This window comes from Harmonia axyridis, chromosome X, assembly GCF_914767665.1.
Source record: "Harmonia axyridis chromosome X, icHarAxyr1.1, whole genome shotgun sequence".
Taxonomy (NCBI): Eukaryota; Metazoa; Arthropoda; class Insecta; order Coleoptera; family Coccinellidae; genus Harmonia; species Harmonia axyridis.
This window is the reverse complement of record NC_059508.1, coordinates 32,343,328-32,348,327: the sequence shown is the minus strand read 5'-3', so window position 1 is coordinate 32,348,327 and position 5,000 is coordinate 32,343,328. Positions and strand designations below refer to the sequence as shown.

The 5,000-nt window shown below is 43.0% G+C and overlaps 1 non-coding gene across 1 annotated transcript in view; it reads left to right on the top strand.

Annotated features, from left to right (window-relative positions):
• Positions 1–4,785: 4,785 nt before the first annotated feature.
• Positions 4,786–5,000, top strand: part of LOC123687251 — a 1,906-nt gene continuing 1,691 nt past the window's right edge. The window contains exon 1 of the ribosomal RNA XR_006748986.1: positions 4,786–5,000. This exon is cut by the window's right edge and continues 1,691 nt beyond it. This is a non-coding gene — a ribosomal RNA (small subunit ribosomal RNA).

Below are 5,000 nucleotides of genomic sequence, written 5' to 3'. Positions count from 1 at the left end.
TCAAATTTGAGAAAATTCCACAATCAGAAAATTTTTTTCGAAAAAAAAAAAAAAATTCGAGAACACCTCGGTCATGGCAAGTTATTTCCCACAATCCATTCCCCAATCAACGTACATCCCAGAAAAAATCATCTCTCTAACTATCCTAGTTCAAAAGTTGTATCGGAACATTTTCACGTCGAAAATATATCTCTAAGTCCAGACCGATGCACCACGTAATCTCGGGCAGACCGATGCACAACGTAAATGACGATCGGGACCGGGGCGATCGGTCGTATCTGACACCGCCGGCTCGGTTCTAACATCGTCAATGAGTCGGGGTTGTAAAAAAGGACGTGAACATTTTTCCTTATAAAAATCAAACCCGACCATGGATTTTGATTCTGATTGTTGATTATCGCTACTAGAACATATAAGGAGGCAACCAAATCAAATTTGAGAAAATTCCACGATCAGAAAATTTTTTTCGAAAAAAAAAAAAAATCGTAATCACCTCGGTCATGGCGAGTTATTTTCCGTATTTCATTCCACAATCAACGTACAACATAGAAGAAATCATCTCTCTAACTATCCTGGTTCAAAAGTTGTATCGGAACATTTCACGTCGTAATATCTCGCCAAGTCCAGACCTCGGCGATAGGTAGTATCTGACACCGTCCGCTCGGGACTGACATCGACTTGGACTCGGGCTGATGATGGGGAGGCGTTTAAGGACGTGAACATTTTTCCTTATAAAAATTAAAGTCGACAATGAATATTGATTCTGATTACTGATTTACGCTTTAAAAACACATTAGAAGGCAACCAAATCGAATTTGAGGAAATTCCACGATCAGAAAATTTTTTTCGAAAAAAAAAAAAATCCGAAAAATATTTTTCGATTCCGATTACTGATTTACTCTTTTAGAACACATTAGGAGGCAACCAAATCAAATTTGAGAAAATTCCACAATCAGAAAATTTTTTTCGAAAAAAAAAAAAATTCGAGGACACCTCGGTCATGGCAAGTTATTTCCCACAATCCATTCCCCGATCCACGTACATCCCAGAAAAAATCATCTCTCTAACTATCCTGGTTCAAAAGTTGTATCGGAACATTTTCACGTCGAAAATATATCTCTAAGTCCAAACCGATGCACCACGTAAACTAGGGCAGACCGATGCACCACGTAATATCGGGCAGACCGATGCAGAACGTAAACTCGATCATACCGATGCTTCACGTAATCTCGATCTTACCGATGCACCACGTAAACAAGGGCAGACCGATGCAGAACGTAAAGTAGATCTTACCGATGCACCACGTAATCTCGATCTTACCGATGCACCACGTAATCTCCATCTTACCGATGCACCACGTGAACTGGATCTTACCGATGCAGAACGTGAATTGGATCTTACCGATGCAGAACGTGAATTGGATCTTACCGATGCACCACGTAAACTCGATCATACCGATGCACCACGTAATCTCGGGCAGACCGATGCACAACGTAAATGACGATCGGGACCGGGGCGATCGGTCGTATCTGACACCGCCGGCTCGGTTCTAACATCGTCAATGAGTCGGGGTTGTAAAAAAGGACGTGAACATTTTTCCTTATAAAAATCAAACCCGACCATGGATTTTGATTCTGATTGTTGATTATCGCTACTAGAACATATAAGGAGGCAACCAAATCAAATTTGAGAAAATTCCACGATCAGAAAATTTTTTTCGAAAAAAAAAAAAAATCGTAATCACCTCGGTCATGGCGAGTTATTTTCCGTATTTCATTCCACAATCAACGTACAACATAGAAGAAATCATCTCTCTAACTATCCTGGTTCAAAAGTTGTATCGGAACATTTCACGTCGTAATATCTCGCCAAGTCCAGACCTCGGCGATAGGTAGTATCTGACACCGTCCGCTCGGGACTGACATCGACTTGGACTCGGGCTGATGATGGGGAGGCGTTTAAGGACGTGAACATTTTTCCTTATAAAAATTAAAGTCGACAATGAATATTGATTCTGATTACTGATTTACGCTTTAAAAACACATTAGAAGGCAACCAAATCGAATTTGAGGAAATTCCACGATCAGAAAATTTTTTTCGAAAAAAAAAAAAATCCGAAAAATATTTTTCGATTCCGATTACTGATTTACTCTTTTAGAACACATTAGGAGGCAACCAAATCAAATTTGAGAAAATTCCACAATCAGAAAATTTTTTTCGAAAAAAAAAAAAATTCGAGGACACCTCGGTCATGGCAAGTTATTTCCCACAATCCATTCCCCGATCCACGTACATCCCAGAAAAAATCATCTCTCTAACTATCCTGGTTCAAAAGTTGTATCGGAACATTTTCACGTCGAAAATATATCTAAGAGTCCAGACCGATGCAGAACGTAAACTCGATCATACCGATGCTTCACGTAATCTCGATCTTACCGATGCACAACGTAAACTAGATCACACCGATGCAGAACGTAAACTCGATCATACCGATGCACCACGTAAACTCAGGCAGACCGATGCAGAACGTGAACTCGATCTTACCGATGCACCACGTAATCTCGATCTTACCGATGCACCACGTAAACTCGGGCAGACCGATGCAGAACGTGAACTCGATCTTACCGATGCACCACGTAAACTAGGGCTGACCGATGCATCACGTAAACGACGATCGAGAGGCGCGAAAGGACGTGAACGTTTTTCATTATAAAAATTGAAATAAATGATAAATAATGATTCTGATTGTTGGTTATCATTTTTAATAAGCATTAGGAGGCAACCAAATGAAATTTGAGGAAATTCCGATAATAGAAAATTTTTTCGAAAAAAAAAAAAAATTCATGAAATCCTCGGTCATCGCAAAATATTTACCATATTCTGTTCGATAATCAACGTATATTTAAGAAGGAATCATATCTGTATCTATCTTGGTTCAAATTTTGTATCGGAACATTTTGACCAAAGTCCGAGCTTCGGCCGAAACAGACACCGCTGACCTGGCCTATCGATCGACCGAGAGTCGGGGATAGAGCGTAAGTGTTGTCTGGAGGGGAACCCTGTGCTCTCCTGACATATATAGGGAAGGTGGTCGCGTTGGGCGATGCAGAACGTTTGGATCGGGAATTATATTTTTGGTTCAGCTATTGGAATATGGTTTATTGTTGGTATATATTGGCGAAATAACGTTCTTACTGACTGGGGATATTCATAAAAATGAGTCCGGAGATTTTCAGATCGAAGTCCGAGTGATCCGACTTGGAAGGCGTGTTGGGTGGGTCGAGATGGCTTAGATAGATCAGACGAGGCGGGCTAAGTGTTGACGTCATGCATCGGTCCATTTTCAGATTGAGTCCGAGTAATCCGACTTTGAAAGAGTGTTGGGTGCGTCGAGACTGTTTAGATAGATCGGACGAGGCGGACTAGGTGTTAACGACATGCATCGGTATATTTTCTGATCGGAGTCCGAAGAAATCGGCCCTAGTAGGCGCAGCGGACGGTCGAGACGGCCTCGGTGGGTCGGATCGATCGGGAAAAGTTTGCTAAATCGTGTCTGGAGGGGAACCTTGGGTTCTCCTGACATATATAGGGGATAAGGTTTGGGTGAACGATTCTTCACGTAAAAGTTGAGTAATTTATTTTTCGATAAGCTTTTGGATATTGATGAGAAGTATATGTATATCTTCGATTAAAAGAATTCTTACCGTCTCCATGTATATTATATTAGATATATAAGAAATAGTTAACGTGATGCATCGGCCGATTTCCGGATCGGAGTTCGAGAGATGCGACTTTCGATGCGCGATGGGTGGTTCGAGACGGCCTAGATCGATCGGACGAGGCGGACTAGGTGTTAACGACATGCATCGGCGGATTTTCTGATCGGAGTCCGAAGAAATCAGCTCTAGTAGGCGCGGCGAACGGTCGAAACGGCCTCGATCGATCGGACGAGGCGGACTAGGTGTTAACGACATGCATCGGCGGATTTTCTGATCGGAGTCCGAAGAAATCAGCTCTAGTAGGCGCGGCGAACGGTCGAAACGGCCTCGGTGGGTCGGATCGATCGGGAAAAGTTTGCTAAATCGTGTCTGGAGGGGAATCCGGGGTTCTCCTGACATATATCGAAGGGGTGGAGAATGGGTCCTGTCCTAGACTGTTTGGAGTTCTTTTTAGGATGATATTCAGTTGGTAAGTGGTAGACCCGAATCCGACCTCGGCGTTTGGGTACTGGCAAGGTGTGTTGGTTTCGGCTTTCGCATCTTGGGTCGCTTTCGTCAACCTCATGCAGCGAGGTCGCGGTCCGCTTCGTCTCTTTGTAGTCGAATGGCCTTTAAGCGACCAACCTTAAAATCGTGATCCTCTGCCCGTTGCGGGTTATGTTCACAAAAAATTTGCAACCACTCAATTCGTTCCGAGCGACAAATATTGTTGAATCTCGAATCACCGTGTCGTTATATTCACAGGTATAGCGAAGGGTCGAGATGGAATGTGTATAAGAAATTAGTTGATAGCCGGGGGTTCGTATTATATATGGACGCCTTGGCGAGGGATTGTTTCTAGAAACTTTCTCATTTTTGATCGGTGTTTTGTCCGAGATGATGATGATGTATATATAGCTTGAGTCTCATGCTGACTGGGGGCTGTTACGTCGTTTCGTCGAGGACTTGCACTTACTGATGTGCGGCGCTAGTCGAAGTCAATCGACATGGCTAGTGCCACATGACGAGAGGCGAACGGGTTTGGCCATACCGGCAATCTCGTGGACCGATCGTATAAGCACGCAGTTCCCTGGTTGATCCTGCCAGTAGTCATATGCTTGTCTCAAAGATTAAGCCATGCATGTCTCAGTACAAGCCAAATTAAGGTGAAACCGCGAAAGGCTCATTAAATCAGTTATGGTTCCTTAGATCGTACCCACATTTACTTGGATAACTGTGGTAATTCTAGAGCTAATACATGCAAATAGAGCTCCGACCGGGAACGGAAGGAGCGCTTTTATT